This window comes from Nilaparvata lugens, chromosome 4 (genome assembly GCF_014356525.2).
Source record: "Nilaparvata lugens isolate BPH chromosome 4, ASM1435652v1, whole genome shotgun sequence".
Lineage (NCBI taxonomy): Eukaryota > Metazoa > Arthropoda > Insecta > Hemiptera > Delphacidae > Nilaparvata > Nilaparvata lugens.
This window is the reverse complement of record NC_052507.1, coordinates 75,385,605-75,401,633: the sequence shown is the minus strand read 5'-3', so window position 1 is coordinate 75,401,633 and position 16,029 is coordinate 75,385,605. Positions and strand designations below refer to the sequence as shown.

The 16,029-nt window shown below is 30.8% G+C and overlaps 1 protein-coding gene across 3 annotated transcripts in view; it reads right to left on the bottom strand.

Moving 5' to 3' along the window:
* LOC111048761 (protein CREBRF homolog) overlaps positions 1-3,034 on the bottom strand; it is a 33,255-nt gene extending 30,221 nt beyond the window's left edge. Inside the window, exon 1 of one of the 3 annotated variants that reach the window (XM_022334723.2) lies at positions 2,746-3,034. The gene's annotated coding sequence lies outside the window, so the exon portion shown is untranslated. Of the gene's footprint in view, positions 1-2,207; positions 2,499-2,745 lie in introns of those variants that run through there. The other 2 variants (XM_039426458.1, XM_039426459.1) reach the window with 2 other exon arrangements.
* Positions 3,035-16,029: the final 12,995 nt, after the last annotated feature.

Below are 16,029 nucleotides of genomic sequence, written 5' to 3'. Positions count from 1 at the left end.
CCAACTTCAGAGACCTCAAAAGGATGGCGGATGACAGAGAGGCATGGAGAGTTGCTGCCAACCAGCCCAACAAAAATGTTAACCAAAGAAAACGGAGAAGAAGATTTGTCTGATTATTATTATTTCGTCACAATAATAAATGCGACAATGTGAAACAAGTAGAGTAATTAAGGTATTCAAATGCCGTTGTATATTTAGTTTCAATACTAAAATGACGACATTCATACTAACTTACTTCATGAAGAATCAATCATGTGTTATATAGTGTTTTGTATTATTACATCATCGATCCCACAAATGTGGGTAAAGGACAAAGTGAATGTATTGAAAACTATTATGCCATTTCTAATAATCTCAACGTACAACTTCTTGGTTTTCACCTTGATCCAAAATCAACCTGGAACCCCCACATTGAAGTCATCTGTAAGAAACTATCACGGGTGATTTTCTTATTAAGGCAGCTCATGCTCAGTGTGCCAAAGGACTATGTCAAGAGTTCAGCCTATCTCTCATTCTTCCAAGGAGTCATGCTGTATGGCCTTGAACATTGGGGTGCAGCTAGTGGTGTTAAGAATTATCCTGCTTCAAAAGAAGGCCATACGAATTATTACTGGCTCAGGATTCATTGACCACTGTCGTCCTCTCTTCTGTGCCGAACCCATCATGACAGTGGTATGCCTCCACATCTTCATATCACTGAGAAAAGTTAACATTTCTCTGGAGAGTATGCGACAGCCACAACTTTGACACCAGGGGCAGGTACCAGGTCGACATTCCATTCACAAGGCTGAGCAGAATGAGGAATTGCCCTAGCCACCTAAATGCTAGACTTTTCAACAGGCTTCCGGCAGCAGCTAGGTCTCTACCAACCAAGGAGTTTCTCCCGGGCAATTTTCTGATACAAACTCCTATGTATGAGATGAATGAGTTTTTCAGTGTTCCTGAAAGGACTATCAATGTGTTTTATAAAAGTACCTGAATCTTACTGTGATATTTCTGTATTTTGATAGACTGAACTCTATATTTATTAAAAACCAATTTTAGTACCTTGTAAATTTTGACGAACCAATTGCTGTATTTGATGGCTTAAAGGCAATAAAAATAATTTATCATTTAACGTAATTAATAAAGTAATAATTTCAAGTAAGTAAGTAAGTAAGTAAGTAAGTAAGTAGGCCTACTATTTCATCAAAACTTTTATAAATAAATTACTATGAAATTATATCTTTATTAATTTACAATTCAAGTAGCCCAATGGAAATACTAGGAAACCTCAGCGTTATATAATGCTGATTAAAGAATTTAGGAACTGTTTATTGATTGCTGATTTTCAAGTGGTAAGGAACTGGGCATAATTGTTTTATAATTATTTCACTCATGATTAGTTAATTAACTGTACTCTAGTGAAAAGTCATCTAGGATTACTAAAACTTTTAATGAGACTTGACATTATATGGACATATGAGTGAGATTTTAAGAGACAGCCTAGGAAGGTATTGGAATTAAGTAAGGTTATCATTACATTGTCTAAAATGAATTGACTTGTTATAGATCACATTAACATTGAGTACGGTAGTATTAAAAAATCGAACAGTACTGTTGAAGAAACACAGTTTATTTGAATTGAAATAATTTTTGAAATAAAATGGCTTTTCAAACAAAGTAGGTACTATTTCTTGTTATAGGTTAGGAAATTCAAAGCTATTGCTTTTACATTTCTAATATCTAATAAGCATTTGATCATATTAGTTATAAAAATAGACCAACAATTTGTAGTTCCAAATCATAAAATGTAAGACAGCAATAAAAAATCCTTTGTGCTTCTTAACAGTATTTTCTCGCACAATGACAGACGAGATTTGCTTTTAATATATCTTGCCAATTCTTTCAAATCATAAATAACAATATTGAGCTGATGAGATTTTCATTGTCACTCTTAACAAGAGGATAATCTAACAGGATAATGTTGTTTGTTATTAATATTGCAAGTTTTTGATAGGAATTAGTCAAATATGCATTTTTAAAGGTCATATAAGTTTCAATAGCCAAACTTCGGTTTGAAGTGATTGGATATACAATCACTGGGGCTAACTATGAAAACAATGTGGTCATAACAAAACAATAACAATTGAATGGAATGTCATCGCAAAATAATTGAAAATCAAAAGTAAACACAAGTACTTCAATTGAAGAATTACAAAACTCACAAAATCCATGATTCCAGAAATGGCACTGATACCAGACATTTGCAGATGCAAAACTTTAAAATCTATAGCTTTTTTACCTGACTCATGTCACCAATTTGACAAACAAGAATGTAATTCAGCTCTTAATTTACATTCGATTAGGCCTTGAACTCCTGGTAAACAACAGTGGCCTTGCTACAAACATAACCTTGAAAATAACACGATCAAAAATATTTTGATACTTTACATTAATGGGAGAATATTTTGTTTCTTATTTACAAATTTGATTCTAAAAATATGTAATGTTGAACCATAAGAAACAAGAAAGGGATAATCGTAAACTATAACAACACGTATGCAGACAATGTTTACTTCCTTCTATTTTGTCAATGATTGCACAATAAACGTGGATTGTTAAAATACAAAAAAATAAAGTCTAGCATTACAGCACAATGAATCTCCACTTAAAATATCATACAATATTAGTGTTGATTTGAAAATTTAAATACAAGCTAGAAGCTATTTAAAAATTTAGAAATTAAAATTATAAGACACTCACCAAACAAAGTAATTATGAAACAGATGATATCTGATAGCAGTCGTCTTCTAGCAGAAAGCACAAACACCAAAACAACACAGACATTACTAATATTTCCCGCGCTTAACTTGAAATGAAAATTACTAGAAAATTTTCACCAGTTTAAAAGTTAAAAATAGCCTTCAAAAACAATTTTGATTGAAGTCTTTCAATTCAATGAAAAATGTCATTAAAGCTAAGAAATTTCACACAAAAACTGTGTTCTAAAGGCGATACATGTGTGAAACGAGGATGTGAGAATCCATTTTATTATCAGTTGATCACGAGATCAGCATGTGCTAAGTTAATGGAATCACCAAGAATGTAAAAAAATGATAAACGATGAAAAAATGTGAATTGAAAGAATTTAGGTTTTAATGAATAATATATTTTCTACATTTAATATTTGAAGCATGATTGATCTCTATGATCGATGTGTTAGGTCGACTGTGAACATTGAGCAAGCTTAGACAAAGTGAGTTAGCGACAAAGCGACAGCTTGTTACACAAATTGCTGAAGGGCTCAGTCTGTCGTCAGCTCATCTATGAAAAATAGAACTTGTAAAATTGTTAGTCCAGTCACTACACAAATTATCGCTTGCAATTTATATTGTACTTCTGATTTTCCAATATATTATTTGGATATATAAGTAATAATAATGTTTTATTAACTCAAGAGCTTTTACAAACATAGAGTTTCGTTATACAGTAATTTTAGAGTCAATACAATATTAATATAAGTTCCATTCAATAGTCTATTCAATATAAATCTTATCACAGCTTATTTGTTCCACTGCTGAATCAGTTCATATCTTAATTAAATTTAATTATAACAGAACAATCAACAACATATCTATTAATGATCAAAATAATATCAATTGATAACATTTATATCAGTCAGGTAAGAAATAAATTGAAGAGGAATCAATCACAGTCAGGTCAAATCATAGAATAAAACAAAAATAATCTATACATAAATATCACAGTCTCCAGATAAAAATTCATAAAATGGGTTTCTTTCAAACCACTGATGCAGTTTAATCATGAACACATTTAGTGGAGCATCCCGCAAATTAAGAGTACCTAGTTTGTTGTTGAAAAATTTTATACCACAAGAAAGCCAGTGGTCTTTCTAAGTCTGCATCTAGGAACATTAATATCATGACTGGTTCTAACATTGAATCTGTGAAGTGAACCTTTTCCATTATGTTGTAAAAGACTTCTCTTGACATTTTTAAAGCTAATAAAATATAAAGACTACAGTACCGTCTATGCACAGTTGACAGTTTCAACTCAACAAATAAAGGACGACATGTTTCCCTGGGAGGCTTATCTAGCTTATGGCTCGCTTTTGGCACAAGAGTTACTCTCCAAAACTAATTTAAATTCAGAAAATAATAATACTCTATTCATTCATTTATTTGCTTGTGAATAAAGAGAAATTCACATTCATTCATGATTTTCTACCGTGTTTCTTTAGCTCAACTCAAAAATATTAGTCCAATACTTGATGCAAGAGTATCCGTAACTCAAAATTTCTAATTTAAATACTATTTTTAGCCATCTACATTTTGGAAATTGAATTTTTTAACTCATCTAATGTTTTCTTTATTATTTCCAACATCATAAAATATTCTTTTTATAGTAGAATAGACTAAATTGAATTATGATTTAAAATGTGAGTCTGAGACTCAAAACTTCAAACTCATTTCCCCACAAAACAGCAGTTTTGAGTTACGATACTCTTGCTCTGGGGGTGCGATATGTAATTTACTGAGGGAGCATGTCCCCATAATTTTAAACCATATTCTATATATGACATTGGAACAAGGCCAAGTAAACAGTTCTCAGTTTATTCAATGAAATCGTATTTCTTTATCTTCGTAGGGCATAAATGAGTTTTGACAGCTCATTATAGACGACATTACTCACATGTACCTGCCAATCCAATTTGGAGTCCAAATAAATGACAAGAAGCTTCGCAGCAGCCTCATCATTTCTGATACCACCTCTAAGACCACAGACAATCCTTGGAGTTTTTCAGCATTCATCAGCAGCCCATTTGCATAAGAGAAGTACAAAAACAATTTTGCCAGGCAAAATTTCCTTATGCTAGATAGCCTACAGAGTGGCCCAAAAACCCTTGTAATTTTGGTTAATTTTCCAGTTTTCAACTATTAACGCTAAATCCATATTTTCAGATTATGGAATTGTGAATAGAATTTAATCATTCGGAGCTCTCTATCTTCGATGAATACTGAGTTATAATGTTTTAAAAATAAGTGAAACTACGAAGAATAATCAATCTTGATGAATTTCAGTTTTTAGTCAACAATATCTTCCGAATGTCAACAATGCCATGTATAATTCAAAATCCCTCTGGATGTTATCCTGAACTCTACAACCTGGGACCATGTAGAGCGCTCTATCTCATACAGATCACCCGTTGGTCACCTGAATTCACTATTTACTACATAGGCGCGCATAAGGTCACCTCAAGGATCAACATTTCAAACACGTATTACTTCTGACACAATGATTGGATCTTCTTCTACAGAGCTCATTCTCCTTAGCTCGTCAAGGCGGTTCAAAATCATGTACCAAAAGTCAAATTTCATTGAAAAGTGTACATTGCTCAATTGATGAATATTCCTCTATTGTGAAAGATGTACTCTTTTTATGTTTTTTTTTATTTTTTGAAAAGGGAGTGAATGATTGAATAATTTCGAAGAAAAGAACTGAGAATGTCGCACTAATAACAATATTAATATACCAAGTATTAAACTTGAATTTTAAAAAGCACTTATGGTGTGAAAATTCACTTACATTGGTAGTGATCATCATAATATGATGATCAACAACAGGTCGAAACGATCGTCACTACCAATGTAAGTGCATTTTCACTCCATAAGTGCTTTTTAAAATTCAAGTTTAATTTTAATAGTGAAAAAGTATGGATATGCAACAGAGATACCAAATATTATTTGAATATTTTTTTTCGTGAATGTAATTTTTCAAATCCTTGACATTCAGTTAGTTGAGCATGTATGTGATCATTTTATTCTTATCATTCATTAAATATACCGAAATAAATTATAAAATGTTATCCAAATTCTTGATTAATTTCATTATTACCGGTCTTCATAGAGCCAAGAGGTCCTAGATCACAGTACCCTAGTTTATTTTTACAAATTCAATGAATAAAAATCGTGTGATTTGAGAAAATGTTACATTCGTTCCTGAAGCCACAAAGAAAATTAATATTTCTATGGAAATCCATTTTAAATTGATAAGAAATTCAACTATAATAAAATTTTCTGACAATTTAAAAAATCTTTCAAGAAATCATTGAAAGTAATAATGAAGTTTATTTTCATTGAAGAGTAACTTATTATTCTTCAAAAATTCAGAAATCTTAGTTGCTTGTAGTAGAGTAGCTGGAGTGAAAAATTAGTCATTATGAGTAGGCTAGAAAGCATGAACTATATTACAGTCTATTATAATTAACACACTCTTTTATGTATTCCACTGATTGTCAGTCAGTATAAGTTGTAACGGGTTTGAGATATCTATAACACTACCTCACACCTGACATCATTGTAACGGTGGGAGGTCAGGGGGGACTTTGGTAGCACCCCATTTTGTAACAATGAACAAATATATGATAATTGATTCTTAAATATCTACTCAAATATTAACCTGTTTAAACTATTTGAATCCACGGTTGGGAGCTTTGGATGGATTATTCGTTCATGCAAATGCCAATATCTTCACTATTGTTTAACAACACCTGTTTTAGCAACACTCAGTAACTTATCACGAGCCAGGAGCGTAGAATAAAAGATTTTGTAGAAATGCTACTGACATCAATTTATTAGTTGTATTTAAACATAGAATTATCGGTCATGTTTGAAATTCTGCCACATCGAATCATAATCTTCACTGTAACCAATCCAGTTATTTATTCAATTACTTGTTTAAAAATTACAACATAAAAAAAATTCAAATAATATTTCTCAAATCAAGACTTTATCGCAATGATTCATAATTGATATTTAGACAAGAATTTGCTAACTCACTCTACAATAAATTTAGGACATCGGTCAATTTATCTGGTCAATCTATTCGAGCTCAATAAAATAATTTTGGCACTCATCATGGAATCGAGAATTTAACAAATAAATCGGCACTCACAATCACTCACGTTTACATTATTTTAACTACTATTTTCCAGACTAAATATTCTTTAAATTATACAAAATAATAAATAATAAGGATATTTTCCATCTAAATAGGCCGAAGCCTAATTTAGAGGCCGAAACTTGTTCTGTCGTGACTACCGGTACATCTTCTCGCAGTGACGACTCGTTTAGAGAATAAATTCTTTAACAATCAAAAACAAGGTTCACTAGTGTTCATATTTGAAAGATTTAGTTCAATTTTGATCAGTTCAACAACCTGAAAGAAAGAAATAAAAAACTACAATTCAAACATCTCAATATTCCCCATATTACAAAGTAAACGAATTTGATTACTTACTTAAATATTGACTGCATGTCGTGTGAATTTTTTTTTTTTTTTTTTTAAATAATTGATAATTTTATTAAATAAATCAAAAGAATTGTACCAATTACATTAACACAAATTTTACATAATGTTATCATTTACAGAATTTCAATAAAACAGTAAACAAAAAGCCAAATATAAATTTAAATCAAATAAATAGCATTATTATTAAATTTGAACAGTAAATAAATACAAAAAGAATTATTCTAATATTTGGATGGAAGTAGAGTGGTATAAAATGTTATGGCAGTTAAAAACTGGAGGGAAAGAAGCGAAGTCTTGTTCTGTTTGGTATTTTTCGTGATGGTAGACGTACAACCAATGTCTTTGTTATGTGTAAGAAGATTTAGCTAGTGCAGTTTTATTATTAAAGGTTTATCTTGAATTAAAATGTAAAGTGATATAATAGAAAAGAGAGAATGTGGTATTAAGGTGGAGATGAAATGTAGTTTTGAAATGGTTAAATGTTATTAGAGTAGGAATCAAACTTGACACACTTTGTGGGCTAATATTATTCTTTTTATTATGAATTGACAGAAAAAATGCATAAAATGTATTTAAATCATAAGATTCTATTATTAATTGTATGTTTTCTAATAAATACATAAAACATGTGTTAATACCAAGCAGCTCGGAAAGGATCGAGTACCTAACCATTAATGTATTATGATTCTTATAGTAACTATAATAATATAATGAGAAAATGTATGAGTATTATAAAAATAATAAATAGGCCTATCAATATTAATTCTGAATTTTATTGCATTTGTAAGATTAGAGTTTTATACCTTATAAACTAAAGCAAACAACTAACTATTATTTATTTATCTATTGTAGAATTTATCAATAGATATTATTTAGTTGATATTTATATTTATTTATACATTGATAGATACAATAACATTCTCAACTATGAATGATTGGGAAAGGAACAACAGGCTTAAAGCCCAAAACTTTCTTATTCGTCACTAATCAGTACCACAAACAAGCATAGTTAAAAAATTATACAAAAAGTCTCTACAAATTTTTCAAGTAAATTTGAACTTGAAAGGGTGAAATGAATGTTTGGTAACACCATGAATCTTTTGGAGAAATATTATTCCATGGTATTAACACTTTGCACAGAGATGTTGTGGAATTTCTCCATATATTAAGGTGAAATAAAAAGATGTTGTCAATTCCACAAAGTTTTTATTTGAGTCCAAACTAGTTTCGATGCACTTGGCATCATCATCATACCACTCATCATCGTCTACCACTGATGATGATGCCAAGTGCATTGAAACTAGTTTGGACTAAAATAAAAACTTTGTGGAATTGACAACATCTTTTTATTTCACCTTAATATTATTCCATGGTGTTGAATGATTTATTGTTATCAAGATTTGTTAAAACCAGCCTCAGAGCTTCACAAACAAAATTCATATTTAATGAATTTATTGCCAAATACAGGAAATAGTTTTCTATATAGGCCTACTACTGTTTCATTGATACACAAACTCTGTTTGGGTAATGGCGGTGCTACCTCTGCGGGTTCCTTGTCACAGTTTCTCAATGCACACTTCCAGATTTTTCAAGTGGATTGGAACTTGAAAGGGTAAAATTAATGTTTTGTATCACTATGACTCTTTTGAAGTATTATTTCAAGGTGTTGGATTGATTTATCGTTGTCAAGATTGTTTTATTCCAATTTATTCTTCAAGCAGAATATTTTTTTATCTATTTCCAACCATACTCTATTGAGAAATAACCACAACATTCTTGTCTTTATAGAGGCAATGAATAAAATGAATAAAGCATTTACAGGAAGTATATCACTTTAAAAAAGCCATCGTCAATAGCATATATTTTTTATATTAAATATAAACTGTACTCACTGCGTTCCAACATATTTTTTCCTGATCGCAGTAGGCCAACCTCGCTATTTATATGGAGAGACATTTTTCATTAAAAGTGTCATTTCACTACCGAAGGATGTTGATGAAACTTAGACTGTTGGAATTTTCTGAGGACTATAGTGAGGTCCACGTTATAATGGCAGTGAAAAAAGATAGGAGTACAGAGTTGCCGGTTGCCAATTTTCTGCCTTGCTAGTACCTTATATAGAGGAGAGCTCATACCGGTTTATCTGATGTGATAATAACTGTTCATTCTTGCTTAAATAATCAATACCATATTATTTGATTCAAAAGGAAATTTACTTTTCAATCATTAATTTATAAATTCTCATAATTGACATTGAATATTTAGTTGATTGATTATAATAAATTCTTCATTAATTGTTAAAAATCTTCAGGAAAAAATTCGGAATTAAAAAGGATAGCTTTATCTGCTCTGTCGAATGATAGAGACTTGTTTAAAATAATCAATCATATACATTATATGTTTTTTATTGAATAGAATCTAGCATCATTTTTCTTAAATTAATAAAATAATAGATTAAACATTTTTAGCCTATACAATGTGGATCACTGAAACTAGTTGTTATAATTTGTATTTTTAATCTATTATTTTATTTATTTCAAAAAAGGTACTTCCTACTAGTAGTTCTGTGAACAGTAGACCTCACGCAGTATTCTCATCCACAAGTACCTGATTGAAACTATTGACCTTATGGAAATACAGCAATAGACTGGCTTCTCCACACATCTGTATAATCACTTGTCAGCTGATTTATGATGAATAATTCTATAGTCTGATTTTTACTCTAATATTGGCGTATGAAGAAGGCTCATTTTTCCTTTTATATTATCCTTGAAATGCAAAATTTCCAAAAACCTTGTATATAAGTCGACGCGCAATTAAAAAAGGAACATACCTGTCAAATTTCATAAAAATCTATTACCGCGTTTCGCCGTAAATGCGCAACATATAAACATTTAAACATTCAAACATTTAAAAATCAAGAGAAATGCCAATCCGTCGACTTGAATCTTAGACCTCACTCTGCTCGGTCAATAATTCTATTTTATAAATAAGAATAAGTCGCCCAGAATTCATATAATTATATTCTATTTGGCAAGAAAATATGTTTTCAATAACATAACATTTTTTTTCTCAACTGTCATTGAATATTCTGTTCATTAATCATAATCATACATCATTGAAAAACAATCTCGCAACATTGCGGAGCTAGAGAAGGATAGCGCTATCTGCTTTGTCGAATGATAGACAAGGACAGAAACACCAATGTTAATCAAACACTGCCATTAAAACGTGGACCTTACTGTAGTGGTCTATCAGCAAATGCCGGAATGCCTGAAAGTTTGCAGAGGGTGGTTAGTTGCAGTGTTGCAAGTTGGTCACACCCTGGAATATTATATAAAAGGAGACGTCTGTCGACCAACAGAGTGAGAAGTTATGTTGACCTGCGCGGCGTGGAGAAGGCAGAGAGTATAGAGTCTATAAACTGAAAACACTCTATACTCTATGGGTGAGAGGCGGACGGTCAACTGACCGCGACTTGTTTCTGAACTCACCGATATTATTTGATGTCATTCCGCGGTCAGCTTTGAAGCAGAAAATCGCCGCATAAATATAATTACAACATAAAAAAAATTCAAATAATATTTCTCAAATCAAGACTTTATCGCAATGATTCATAATTGATATTTAGACAAGAATTTGCTAACTCACTCTACAATAAATTTAGGACATCGGTCAATTTATCTGGTCAATCTATTCGAGCTCAATAAAATAATTTTGGCACTCATCATGGAATCGAGAATTTAACAAATAAATCGGCACTCACAATCACTCACGTTTACATTATTTTAACTACTATTTTCCAGACTAAATATTCTTTAAATTATACAAAATAATAAATAATAAGGATATTTTCCATCTAAATAGGCCGAAGCCTAATTTAGAGGCCGAAACTTGTTCTGTCGTGACTACCGGTACATCTTCTCGCAGTGACGACTCGTTTAGAGAATAAATTCTTTAACAATCAAAACAAGGTTCACTAGAGTTCATATTTGAAAGATTTAGTTCAATTTTGATCAGTTCAACAACCTGAAAGAAAGAAATAAAAAACTACAATTCAAACATCTCAATATTCCCCATATTACAAAGTAAACGAATTTGATTACTTACTTAAATATTTGACTGCATGTCGTGTGAATTTTTTTTTTTTTTTTTTTTAAATAATTGATAATTTTATTAAATAAATCAAAAGAATTGTACCAATTACATTAACACAAATTTTACATAATGTTATCATTTACAGAATTCAATAAAACAGTAAACAAAAGCCAAATAAAATTTAAATCAAATAAATAGCATTATTATTAAATTTGAACAGTAAATAAATAACAAAAAGATTATTCTAATATTTGGATGGAAGTAGAGTGGTATAAATGTTATGGCAGTTAAAAACTGGAGGGAAAGAAGCGAAGTCTTGTTCTGTTTGGTATTTTTCGTGATGGTAGACGTACAACCAATGTCTTTGTTATGTGTAAGAAGATTTAGCTAGTGCAGTTTTATTATTAAAGGTTTATCTTGAATTAAAATGTAAAGTGATATAATAGAAAAGAGAGAATGTGGTATTAAGGTGGAGATGAATGTAGTTTTGAAATGGTTAAATGTTATTAGAGTAGGAATCAAACTTGACACACTTTGTGGGCTAATATTATTCTTTTTATTATGAATTGACAGAAAAAATGCATAAAATGTATTTAAATCATAAGATTCTATTATTAATTGTATGTTTTCTAATAAATACATAAAACATGTGTTAATACCAAGCAGCTCGGAAAGGATCGAGTACCTAACCATTAATGTATTATGATTCTTATAGTAACTATAATAATATAATGAGAAAATGTATGAGTATTATAAAAATAATAAATAGGCCTATCAATATTAATTCTGAATTTTATTGCATTTGTAAGATTAGAGTTTTATACCTTATAAACTAAAGCAAACAACTAACTATTATTTATTTATCTATTGTAGAATTTATCAATAGATATTATTTAGTTGATATTTATATTTATTTATACATTGATAGATACAATAACATTCTCAACTATGAATGATTGGGAAAGGAACAACAGGCTTAAAGCCCAAAACTTTCTTATTCGTCACTAATCAGTACCACAAACAAGCATAGTTAAAAAATTATACAAAAAGTCTCTACAAATTTTTCAAGTAAATTTGAACTTGAAGGGTGAAATGAATGTTTGGTAACACCATGAATCTTTTGGAGAAATATTATTCCATGGTATTAACACTTTGCACAGAGATGTTGTGGAATTTCTCCATATATTAAGTGAAATAAAAAGATGTTGTCAATTCCACAAAGTTTTTATTTGAGTCCAAACTAGTTTCGATGCACTTGGCATCATCATCATACCACTCATCATCGTCTACCACTGATGATGATGCCAAGTGCATTGAAACTAGTTTGGACTAAAATAAAAACTTTGTGGAATTGACAACATCTTTTTATTTCACCTTAATATTATTCCATGGTGTTGAATGATTTATTGTTATCAAGATTTGTTAAAACCAGCCTCAGAGCTTCACAAACAAATTCATATTTAATGAATTTATTGCCAAATACAGGAAATAGTTTTCTATATAGGCCTACTACTGTTTCATTGATACACAAACTCTGTTTGGGTAATGGCGGTGCTACCTCTGCGGGTTCCTTGTCACAGTTTCTCAATGCACACTTCCAGATTTTTCAAGTGGATTGGAACTTGAAAGGGTAAAATTAATGTTTTGTATCACTATGACTCTCTTGAAGTATATTTTCAAGGTGTTGGATTGATTTATCGTTGTTAAGATTGTTTTATTCCAATTTATTCTTCAAGCAGAATATTTTTTTATCTATTTCCAACCATACTCTATTGAGAAATAACCACAACATTCTTGTCTTTATAGAGGCCATGAATAAAATGAATGAAGCATTTACAGGAAGTATATCACTTTAAAAAAGCCATCGTCAATAGCATATATTTTTTATATTAAATATAAACTGTACTCACTGCGTTCCAACATATTTTTTCCTGATCGCAGTAGGCCAACCTCGCTATTTATATGGAGAGACATTTTCATTAAAAGTGTCATTTCACTACCGAAGGATGTTGATGAAACTTAGACTGTTGGAATTTTCTGAGGACTATAGTGAGGTCCACGTTATAATGGCAGTGAAAAAAGATAGGAGTACAGAGTTGCCGGTTGCCAATTTTCTGCCTTGCTAGTACCTTATATAGAGGAGAGCTCATACCGGTTTATCTGATGTGATAATAACTGTTCATTCTTGCTTAAATAATCAATACCATATTATTTGATTCAAAAGGGAATTTACTTTTCAATCATTAATTTATAAATTCTCATAATTGACATTGAATATTTAGTTGATTGATTATAGAAATTCTTCATTAATTGTTAAAAATCTTCAGGAAAAATTCGGATTAAAAAGGATAGCTTTATCTGCTCTGTCGAATGATAGAGACTTGTTTAAAATAATCAATCATATACATTATATGTTTTTTATTGAATAGAATCTAGCATCATTTTTCTTAAATTAAATAAATAATAGATTAAACATTTTTAGCCTATACAATGTGGATCACTGAAACTAGTTGTTATAATTTGTATTTTTAATCTATTATTTTATTTTATTTCAAAAAAGTACTTCCTACTAGTAGTTCTGTGAACAGTAGACCTCACGCAGTATTCTCATCCACAAGTACCTGATTGAAACTATTGACCTTATGGAAATACAGCAATAGACTGGCTTCTCCACACATCTGTATAATCACTTGTCAGCTGATTTATGATGAATAATCTATAGTCCTGATTTTTACTCTAATATTGGCGTATGAAGAAGGCTCATTTTCCTTTTATATTATCCTTGAAATGCAAAATTTCCAAAAACCTTGTATATAAGTCGACGCGCAATTAAAAAAGGAACATACCTGTCAAATTTCATAAAAAATCTATTACCGCGTTTCGCCGTAAATGCGCAACATATAAACATTTTAAACATTCAAACATTTAAAATCAAGAGAAATGCCAATCGTCGACTTGAATCTTAGACCTCACTCTGCTCGGTCAATAATTCTATTTTATAAAATAAGAATAAGTCGCCCAGAATTCATATAATTATATTCTATTTGGCAAGAAAATATGTTTTCAATAACATAACATTTTTTTTTCTCAACTGTCATTGAATATTCTGTTCATTAATCATAATCATACATCATTGAAAAACAATCTCGCAACATTGCGGAGCTAGAGAAGGATAGCGCTATCTGTTTGTCGAATGATAGACAAGGACAGAAACACCAATGTTAATCAAACACTGCCATTAAAACGTGGACCCTTACTGTAGTGGTCTATCAGCAAATGCCGGAATGCCTGAAAGTTTGCAGAGGGTGGTTAGTTGCAGTGTTGCAAGTTGGTCACACCCTGGAATATTATATAAAAGGAGACGTCTGTCGACCAACAGAGTGAGAAGTTATGTTGACCTGCGCGGCGTGGAGAAGGCAGAGAGTATAGAGTCTATAAACTGAAAACACTCTATACTCTATGGGTGAGAGGCGGACGGTCAACTGACCGCGACTTGTTTCTGAACTCACCGATATTATTTGATGTCATTCCGCGGTCAGCTTTGAAGCAGAAAATCGCCGCATAAATATAGGCTACAGTCGTCCGGCTTTCAACACGTCAAAGACAAACTTTTCAATCCTATTTACATCGCAAATCTGCTGAAGACCAACCGCCCCCACCTTGGCTATGGGTTTCAGCACAGTTTGCCAGCATAACTGTTAGGCCGATATAAAGTAGCTACGGTAAAGTAACTTGGGTCAAAGTAGTAGTTAAAATAATTTAAATCAAAGTAATAGTAGTTGGTGAGCTATATTGAGGTCCACCGTTATAATGACAATGTTTGATTAGCAATGGTATTGCTATCCTTGTTTATCATTCAACAAAGTGGATAGTGCTATATCTTTCTCGCTTTGCTCTGTTGCCAGATCGTCCTTTAACAATGTAGTATTAATAATTAATTTAAAAATATTTCTTCTTAATTATGAAAACTTATTATGAAATTATTGAAAATTATAATCTCTTGCTTAATAAAATATAATTGATTATTTTAAACGAGGATGAACAGTTAATACTAGGTACATCAATAGCCTGTTGCCAGACAGTTTACAATTTAGAATTAATAATTAATTAACAAAATATTTAAAAAAAAATGTCATCTCAATTATGAAAATTCATTATAAAATATATATTTATCAAGCAATAAATTATAATTTATTGCTTGATAAAAATATAATTAATTATTTAAACGAGGATGAACAGTTAATATTACATCAATAAACCTGTATCAGGTACCGTCTATGGAAGGCATTGACAAGACAGAGGATAGGCAACGTTGTTCTATCATTCTCCACTGCCATCATAACGTGGACCTCACTATAGTGAGATGTGGGAAGTTTTCTATATTTTATAAATTATTATTGTTCAAGATTATATCGGTTACAGTATTAAATTATTGGTATTCTTTTATATTGATTGTATATTTATTTCATTTCTTTATTTTCTTGTATTTCAAATTCTATAATGAGTTGAAAATATAGTATTTGTGAAGGAGGGTAAAATGGGTTCCAGCCTGTTGTCTCCATTAATAGAAATTATAGAATAATTTTATCTCTCCAAAATAAAAGATTCATAAGACAA